The sequence below is a fragment of the Eumetopias jubatus genome, unplaced genomic scaffold (genome assembly GCF_037043125.1).
Source record: "Eumetopias jubatus isolate StellerSeaLion01/CBP00866 unplaced genomic scaffold, mEumJub1_p1.0 scaffold_1, whole genome shotgun sequence".
NCBI classification, from domain to species: domain Eukaryota; kingdom Metazoa; phylum Chordata; class Mammalia; order Carnivora; family Otariidae; genus Eumetopias; species Eumetopias jubatus.
In genome coordinates, this window is record NW_028274807.1 from 121,380,341 (window position 1) to 121,391,150 (window position 10,810).

A 10,810-nucleotide genomic window follows, 5' to 3' on the forward strand; every position below is an offset into this window, starting at 1 on the left:
CTCCTACTTTGTTCAGAGAACAAGGAAGCCTGTAAAAGGATTCCATCTACTTGCCCCCAGCCTTAGAAAAAAAGAAACAAAGTTTGAAAAGATAAGTTATAATTTTGCCCAAGGACAATCCTTTATTTAGAATACGACCTATCTTAAGAAGGAAAAACATTCTCTCCTGTTAGACTAAAGACCACCCAAATATATCCTAGATCTCTCACAAAGAACAATTGAGAGTATTTTTTATTTTAACTGGATATTGCAAACAATGGGTGCCAAATTTTTCTGAGATTGAAACACCTCTTTATGAATTGACTATGTCCTCAGTTAGAAAACTTCACCTGGGAAACACACATGTGAACAGGGCTTTGTAACCTGAGGAAGGCCATTCAACAGCCTCTTTCTTTAGCCATCTCCAACTACAAAAAGGTCTTGTGTCTATTTGTGCATAAGCAATCTAGACAAACCCTTGAGATTTTAATTAAACTTGATGAGAACCACCAAAAAAAAACCATTGTTCCAGAAACTGGAAGCAACTAAGATGTCCTTCAACAGGCAGATAGGTAAACAAACTGTGATATATGCATACAATGGAATAGTATTTAGTGTTAAAAAATAAGAAAGGAGCTAACAAGTCATGAAAAGACATGGAGGAACTTTAAATGCTATTTGCTAATTGAAAGAAACCATCTGAAAGGACTACATACTATGTGAAATCAGCTATGTAACATTCTGGGGGAAGAAAGGCAAAACTATAGAGACAGTAAAAAGACGAGTGGTTGCTAAAGTTCAGAAGGAGAGGGGTGAATAGGTGGAACACAAGGGGTTTATAGGGTGGTGAAACTATTCTATATGCTATTACATGGATACATGACATTATGCATTTGTCAAAACTCATAGAACTATACCACACAGGGCGAACCTTAATGTAAACTATGGACTTTAGTTAATTATAATGTATCAGTGTTGGTTTATTAATTGTAATAGCATACCATAGTAATGCAAGATGTTAATAAAAGGAGAAACTGCGTGGGAGAGGTGTGGTATATCGACACTGTGCTATGTGCTCAATTTTGTGTAAACATAAAACTGTTCTAAAAAAGTGGTGCCTGGGTGGCTCAGTCGGCTAAGTGACTGACCAACTTTCGATTTTGGCTCAGGTCATGGTCTCAGGGATGTGAAATGGAGCCCCTCCAGGGGCTCTGTGCTCAGTGCAGAGTCTGCTCAGGATTCTCCCCCTCTCCCTCTGCCCCTCCACTCATTCTCTCTCTCTCTCTCTCTCTCTCTCTCTCTCTCTCTAAAATAAATAAATAAATTACAAAGCTGTGATCATCAAGACAGTATGGTATTGGCACAAAAACAGACACATAGATCAATGGAACAGAATAGAGAGCTCAGAAATGAACCCTCAACTCTATGGCCAACTAATCTTTAACAAAGCAGGAAAGAATATCCAATGGGAAAAAGACAGTCTCTTCAATAAATGGTGCTGGGAAAATTGGACAGCCACATGCAGAAGAATGAAACTGGACCGTTCCCTTACACCATACACAAAGATAAAGTCAAAATGGATGAAAGCCCTAAATGTGAGACAGGAATCCATCAAAATGCTAGAGGAAAACATAGGCAGTAGCCTCTTCAACATCAGCCACAGCAACCTCTTTCAAGACACGTTTCTAAAGGCAAGGGAAACAAAAACAAAAATGAACTATTGGGACTTCATCAAGATAAAAAATCTTCTGCACAGCAAAGAAAACAGTGAACAAAACTAAGAGGCAACCTAGGGAATGGGAGAAGATATTTGCAAATGACATAACAGATAAAGGGCTGGTATCCAAGATCTATAAAGAACTTCTCAAACTCAACACCCAAAAAAACAAATAATCCAGTCAAGAAATGGGCAGAAAACATGAACAGACATTTCTCCAAAGAAGACATACAAATGGCTAACAGACACATGAAAAAATGCCCCACATCACTAGCCATCAGGGAAATACAAATCAAAACCACAATGAGATACCACCTTACACCAGTTAGAACGGCAAAAATTAACAAGGCAGGAAACAACAAATGTTGGTGAGGATTTGGAGAAAGGGTAACCCTCTTACACTGTTGGTGGGAATGCAAGCTGGTACAGCCACTCTGGAAAACAGTATGGAGATTCCTCAAGACATTAAAAATAAAGCTACCCTATGACCCAGCAATTGCACTAGTAGGTATTTACTAAAGATACAGATGTAGTGAAAAGAAGGGGCACATGCACCCCAACGTTCCTAACAGCCATGTCCACAATAGCCAAACTGTGGAAGAAGCTGAGATGCCCTTCAACAGATGAATGGATAAAGAAGATATAGTTCAAATATACAATGGAATATTACTCAGCCATCAGAAAGGATGAATACCCTTGCATATATGGTATAATGATTTTTAGCAAGGGTGCCAAGACTATTCAATGGAGAAAGGACAGTCTTCTCAACAAACTTTGTTGGGAAAACTGGACATCTACATGTAAAAGAATGAAGTTGGACCTTACCTTATACCATATACAAAAATTAACTCAAAATGGATCAAAGACCTAAACATAAGATCTAAAACTATAAAATTAGTAGCTTAAAACATAAGGGGAAAATTTCATGACACTGGATTTGGTAATGATTTTTTGGATATGAGACCAAAAGTACAGGCAACAAAAGTAAAATAGACAAATTGGACAACATCTATGCATCAAAAGACACAAGCATAGAGTGAAAAGGTAACCTATGGAATGAGAGAAAATATTGCAAAAGATTTACATATCTTATATGAGGTTAATATTCAGAATAATAAAGAACTCCCACAACTCAACAGCAAAAATTAAATAACCTGATTTTTAAATGGGCAAAAGACTTGAACAGACATCTTTCCAAATAAAATCTATAAACGGCCAACAAGTATGTGAAAAGATGTTCAGCATCACTTATCATTAGGGAAATGCAAATCAAAATTACAATGAAATGTCACCTCACACCCATTAGGATGATTGTTATATTTTAAAAAGAAAGGGAAAAAAAACCCAAATGTTGGCAAGGATGTGGAAAAATTGGAACCATTGTGCACTATTGGTCATAACGTAAAATGGTGCGGCCATTATGGAAAATAGCATGGCAGTTCCTCAAAAAATTAAAACAGAACTACCATATGATTCAGCAATTCTACTTCTGGGTATATAACCAAAAGAATTGAAAACAGGGTCTTTTTTGTATTCGTACAGCCATATTGATAACAGCATTATTCAAAATAGCCAAAAAGTGGGGGCAACCCAAATGTCCACAGAAGGATGAGTGGGTAAACAAAATATGGTAGATGCACACAATGAAATATTATTTAGCCTAAAAAAGGAATGAAATTCTGACACGTGCTACAACATGGATAAATACTGAGGACATTATGCTAAGTGAAATAAGCCAGTCACAAAAGACAAATACTGTATGATTTTACTTATATGGGGTATCTAGAATAATCAAACTCATAAAACAGAAAGTAGAAAGGTGGTCTCCAGGGGCTCGGGAGGGGAGGAAATGGGGATTTGTTGTTTAAAGGGTATAGGCTTTCCATTTGGCAAGATGAAAAAGTTCTGGATATTGGTTACACATAATGTGAATATACTTAATACTATTGAACTGTACACCTAAAAATGATCAGGGTGCTAAATTTTATGTTGTGTGTAATTAACCTTAATTTTTTTTAAAAGAGACCTGAGGTTATTTCTAGTTCATATGTCACCTGTCAATAACATAATCCTAGAAAAACTGTAAAGATGGCACAAAACCAAGAACCAAAGTTTCAAGAGCTCTTTGAACATCTTCAGATAGATTTTATCTGGCTTCCATCCCTATATGAATGTATTTTAGTTTTTGTATGTCTACTTTCAGGATGGGTTGTATCATTTCCAGGCTGAAAATCTACAGCCCTTATAGTCACTAAAAAGCTGCCTGAGGGGCACCTGAGTGGCTCAGTCGGTTAAGCGTCTGCCTTCAGCTCAGGTCATGGGATCTCCAGCTCCTGGGATCAAGCCCCACATGGGGCTCCCCATTCAGTGGGAGTCAGCTTCTCCCTCTCCCTCTGCCTCTTCCCCCCCATTCACGCTCTCTCACTCTCTCTCTCTCAAATAAATAAACAAAATCTTTTATTTAAAAAAAGCTGCTTGATAATTGTGTTTCCAGCCTGGAATATACCAAATGACTGACTGTGGACCCAACTGCACACCCTAAAATCAGCCTTATAACCCAGCTCTAACCTAATCTGACTACAGTCTAGAAGCAGTCCCATCAGTCTTGTCACAGGAGAAGGTCTTTACCCGGCAAAACCAGTCTGTAAAGACTGGAAGAGGTTTCTGCTTCTTCAAATGTATAGACACCAATGTAAGGCTAAAAGTATAAAGAATCAGGCAAACATGACCACCAAAAGGAAACTAATAAAGTTCTAGTAACTGACCCTGAAGAAATGGAGATCCATGAACTACTTCACAAAGAATTAAAAATATTCATTTTAGGGGTGCCTAGGTGGCTCAGTCCATTAAGTGTCTGACTTGATTTCAGTCCAGGTCATGATCTCGGGGTCCTGGGGTCGAGCCCCATATCAGGCTCCATGCTCGGTGGGGAGTTTGCTTGAGGATTTCTCTCCCTCTCCTGCCCCTCCCCGTGCTCAAGCACTCTCTCTCTCTCTCTAAAATAAATAAATAGGGCGCCTGGGTGGCTCAGTTGGTTAAGCGACTGCCTTCGGCTCAGGTCATGATCCTGGAGTCCCGGGATTGAGTCCCACATCGGGCTCCCTGCTCGGCAGGGAGTCGGCTTCTCCCTCTGACCCTCTTCCCTCTCATGCTATCTCTCATTCTCTCTCTCTCTCAAATAAAATCTTAAAAAAATAAAATAAAATAAAATAAAATAAAATAAATAAATAAATAAATCTTTAAAAAATAATCATCTTAAAGGACTCAATCAGCTATAAGAGAACATAGGTAGATAACTAAATGAAATCAGGAAAACAATACATGAACAAAATAAGAAGGTTTAATAAAGAAATAGAAAACATTACAAAAATTCTGGAGCTAAAGAATGCAATGACTGAACTGAAAAATTCAATACAGAGCTTAGCAACAATTCGATCATGTAGAAAAAAGAATCAACAAACTCAAAAAGAGGTCATTTGAAATTATCCAGTTAGAGGAACAAAAAGAGAAAAGAATAAAAAGGAGTGAAGAAAGCATACAGGACTTAATTGAAATCATCAAAAGAAATGATACACATTACAGGAGTTCCAGAAAAAGAAGAAAGAGACAGAAAGCTTATGTAAAGAAATAATGGCAGAGAATTCCCCAAATTGGGTGTGGGTTGACATGTTGGTTCATGAAGCCCAAAAGCTCCTAGAGAGGTCTACAACGAGACACATTATAATTAAATTATCAAAAGGCAAAAAGAGAATTTTGAAAGCAATTTGCCATACCTAAAGTAGCCTATCAGTGGTTTTCTCAGCAGAAACCTTGCAGGCCAGGAAAGAAGTTTACAGCAATAAACACCCACATTAAAAAAGAAGAAAGATCTCAAATAAATCAACCTAACTTTATACATCAAAGAACTGGAGAAAGAGCAAAGACCAAAGTTAGAAGAAGGAAGGAAATAATAAAGATTAGAGCAAAAGTAAGTCAAATAGAGAATAGAAAAATAATAGGAAAAGTCAACAAAACTACGACTTGGTTTTGTTTGAAAAAATAAACAAAATCAACAAACCCTTAGCTTGACTAAGGAAAAAAAAGAGAAGATTCAAATAAATAAAATCATAAATGAAAGGATACATTACAATGGATACCTAAGAAAGAGAAAAAATTAAAATAGAGATTATATTTTATTTTTTTAAGATTTATTTATTTATTTATTTGAGCGGGGTGGGGCAGAAGGAGAGGGAGAGAGAGAAGCCTCAAGCAAACTCCATGCTGAGCACAGAGCCCGATATGGGGCTCAATCCCACAACCCTGAGATCAGGACCTGAGCATAAACCAAGAGTCAGACACTTAAACGACTGCGCCACCCAGGCGCCCTTGGAGATTATACTTAAAAAAAAGAAATAAAAAGAATCTTAAGGAACTATTATGAACAATTATACACCAACAAATTGGATACTTAAAAGAAATAGATAGGAGCGCCTGGGTGGCTCAGTCGTTAAGCGTCTGCCTTCAGCTCAGGTCATGGTCCCGGGGTCCTGGGATAGAGCTCTGCATCGGGCTCCCTGCTCTGCAGGAGGCCTGCTTCTCCCTCTCCCACTCCCCCTGCTTGTGTTCCCTCTCTCACTGTCTTTCTCTGTCAAATAAATAAATAAAATCTTAAAAAAAAAAGAAATAGATAAATTCCAAGAAACATACAACCTACCAAAACTGAATCAAGAAGAACTAGAACACCTGAATAGACCAATAACAAAAAAGGAGACTGAATCAATAATCAAAAACCTCTTAACAAATAAAAGCCCAGAACTAGATGGCTTCATTGGTAAATTGGTAAATTCTACCAAAAAGTCAAAGAATTAACACCAGTCCAAAAAGTAGAAGACAAGGGAACACTTCCAAAGTCATTTTATGAGGCCAGTATCACACTGATACTAAAGCCAAAGACACCACAAGAAAAGAAATACTAGCCAACCAAATTCATCAACTCATTAAAAGGATTCTGCATCAGCACCAAGTAGGATTTATCCCTGGGATGCAAAGATGGTTCAACATATCCAAATCAATCAAGGTGATAGACTACATTAACAGAATGAACGATTAAAAACCATGCGATCATCTCAAAAAATAAATAAATAAAAACCATATGATCATCTCAATAAGTGCAGAAAAAGCATTTGAAAAAATTCAACGTCCATTCGTGATAAAAACTCTCAACAAAATAAATATAAAAGGAGTTTATCTTAACACAGTAAAGACCATATATGAAAATCTCACAGCTAACACTGGTGAATGAGGAAAAATGGAAAATTTTTTTCTTGCAAGATCTGGTACAATACAAGGAAACCCACTTTCACCACTTCAACATAGTACTGGAAATCCTAGTTAGAGCTCTTAAACTAGAAAAAGAATTCACACACACACACACGCACACACACACCTTATACTCTCCTATATGGCACAGAAGAATCAGCAGCTAATCAGCCTTGAGTCCCAGCCTAAGATGATGATTTTATTTCCACAAATAGTAATTTCTATTTCTCCAGAGAATCACACCCTACACATAAAGAGATAACTGAAGACATCCATTTTGGTCCATAATGGCCAAAAAAAAAAAAAAATCCTCAGGAACAAACCATGTAAAAGTGTGGAACATATTTTTTAAACATTCTTATAATTTATCATAGAAGGGCACAGACATAAAAATAATAAAAAGAATAAACAGTTATTTGAGGAAAGGAAGTTCTAATATATGACTAGTGGAATCCGGAGGGAGGAAATAGAGAAAATGGAATGGAGGGCAATATTTAAAGAGATTCATAGTGAATAAAAATGCTCATGGGGCACCTGGCTGGCTCAGTCAGTGAAGCATGTGACTCTTGATCTTGGGGTTGTGAGCCCAAGCCTTTTGTTGGGTGTAGAGATTACTTAAAAATAAAATCTTTTTTTAAAAAGAATGCTCATAAATAATGAAAGAAAAAATCATTTATTTCTTCAATATATATTTTTGAGTGTCCACTATGCTGCTTGACAGTGTTCCAAAACTGAGGATACAGGACAGCAAAACTGTGTTAAAAATCACTGCCATCAGGCACCCAGGTGGCTCAGCCAGTTAAGCATCTGCCTTCGGCTCAGGTCATGATCCCAGGGTCCTGGGATGGAGCCCCACATCGGGCTCCCTGCTCCGCGGGAAGCCTGCTTCTCCCTCTCCCTCTGCCTGCCACTCCGCCTGCTGTGCTCTCTCTTTCTATGTCAAATAAATAAATAAAATCTTTAAAAAAAATCACCACCATCATAAGCTTATACTCTGGTGAAGATAATAAAGAGAGAAAACAAGATAAATAAAATGCACACCATGTTAAATACTGGTATGTGCAAAAGATTAAAGGGAGGTAGAAGGTCAGAAAATTACCATTTTAGATGGTATACTCAGGAAAAACCTTAGAGATGGAGCATTTTCAGTAATGGTCAGAAAGAAGTCAGGAACCATGCAGATAGATAGGTAGGAGAAAGGCAACTGCAAAATTTGTGATTATACCTGTCCATTTCTAGGAAAAGCATAGAGGCAGTCAGAGCTGTAATAGAAGGAAAAAGAGGGAGAGTGATAGGAAGTACAGTATGGCACAACAAGGGTGGGAAGTCCAGATCATATATAGAGAGCTCTGCAGACCCTTATATAAAAACATTGGCTTTGACTCTGAGTGAAATTGGAGTCATCTGAGCAGAGGAGTGACATGGTCTGACGTACAATTTAACAGAACCACTCTAGCTCATGTGTGGAAACTAGCCTGGAAAGAAACAAAGAAAAGATGCAAGGATGGGGTACCTGGCTGGCTCAGTCAGTAGAGCATACGACTCATCATCTCAGGTCATGAGTTCCAGCCCCACATTGGGCATAGAGATTACTTAAAAAAAAAAAAAAAAAGATGCAAGGAGACCACTTAGGAGGCTTCTACAGTAATTCACTAACGGGATGAACGTGGCAGCAGGGGGTTAGCGAAGGGGTGGTAAGAAGGGCTATGGTCCAGGATATCCAGGTGGAATGGATGTGATACGTGAAAGAAAGACTCCCGAGGATAATTCCAAGATTTTGCCTGAGCAACAGGAAGGAATTGCCAATTACTGTGATACAGAACATTTTTTAAAGATCAGGTTTGGGGTGCTGGGTGGCTCAGTGGGTTAAGCGTCTGCCTTCGGCCCAGGTCATGATCCCAGGGTCCTGGGATCCAGCCTCATGTGGGGCTCCCTGCTCAGCAGGGTGTCTGCTTCTCCCTCTGCTGCTCCCCCTGCTCATGCTCTCTCTATAGTAAGTAAGTAAGTAAATAAATAAATAAATAAATAAATAAATAAATAAATAAATAAATAAAATATTTAAAAGACCGGCTTTGGGGAAATATGAAGAGCCCAAGTTTAGATCCGAAGTTTGGACTGCCTATCATTAGATTGACATACATAAAATTAGCAATAGACAATCATCTTGACCTACAAAAATGAAAATTGCATGTGATTCAACTTAATAGATACCCAGAAAAAATGCTGACAATGCAGTTGCATTTGGCGGGAAAGGAACAGGAGGGAGAATCGTGTTTGGGGGTCACGAACATACAGATGGCACTTAAAGGAAGGCAGTGAAGGTGGACAGAAAAAAGGTAAGGCCAAAAAGGGGCCCTGGGATATTTCAACCTTCACAAGGAGAAGTAAACAGCTAAAGAAACTGAAAAGAAGCCAGAGACAGGCTGGGAAAGTGTGAAGTCTTGGATGCCAAGGGGGAAAATGTTTAAAGGTAACAGTGATGGTGTAAGTGTTGCTCATAACTCAAGATGAGAACTGAGGATTAACCACTGGATTTCATAATTGATGACCTTAGTGAGAGCATTTATAGATGACTGGCATGGACAGAAGTCTGATTAGAATGGGTTCAAGAGCAAGTGGAAGAAGGAAAATTAGAGAACGCAAGCACAGTTCACTAATTTGAGAGTTTCAGTGTATGAGGAAAGAGAAAATTGATATAGAAACTAGAGGAGAGGGGCACCTGGGTGGCTCAGTTGGTTAAGTGTCCGACTCTTGATTTTGGCTCAGGTCGTGATCTCAGGGTTATGAGATTGACCCCCATGCTGGGCTCCATGCTCAGCGGGGAGTCTGCTTGAGATTCTCTCCCTCTCCCTCTGCCCCTTCCCCCCTCAAATAAACAAATAAATAAATCTTTTTTAAAAAGGAACTGGAGAAGAAAGTCACATCAACAGAGTTTTTGTTTTTGTTTTTTCTTTTATTTTATTATGTTATGTTCGTCACCATACATCACTAGTTTTTGACATAGTGATCCACGAGTCATTGTTTTCGTATAACACCCGGTGCTTCTTGCAGTACGTACCCTCCTTAATATCCACCACTGGGCCAACCCATCCCCCCGCCTGCCCCCCCTCCAAAACCCTCAGTCTGTTTCTCAGAGTCTCTCATGGTTCATCTCCCCCTCCAATTTCCTGCCCTTCATTTTTCCCTTCCTTCTCCTAATGCCCTCCATGCCATTCCTTAGGTTCCACAAATAAGTGAAACCATATGATAATTGACTTTCTCTGCTTGACTTATTTCACTTAGCATAATCTCCTCCAGTTCCATCCATGTTGATGTAAAAGTTGGGTAGTCATCCTTTCTGACGGCTGAGTAATATTCCTTTGTATATATGGACCACATCTTCTTTATCCATTCATCTGCTGAAGGACATCTCGGCTCTTTCCGAGTTTGGCTATTGCAGATGTTGCTGCTATGAACATTGGGGTGCGTATGGCCCTTCTTTTCACTACATCTGTGTCTTTGGGGTAAATACCCAGGAGTGCAATTGCTGGGTCATAGGGTAGCTCTATTTTTAATTTTTTGAGGAACCTCCACACTGTTTTCCAAAGTGGCTGTACCAACTTGCATTCCCACAGCAGTGTAAGAGGGTTTCCCTTTCTCCACAACCTCTCCAACATTTGTTGTTTCTTGCCTTGTCAATTTTTGCCTTTCTAACTGGTGTAAGGTGGTATCTCAATGTGGTTTTGATTTGAATTTCCCTGATGGCTAATGATGATGAACATTTTTTCATGTGTCTGTTAGCCATTTGTATGTCTTCTTTGGAGAAGTGTCTGTTCA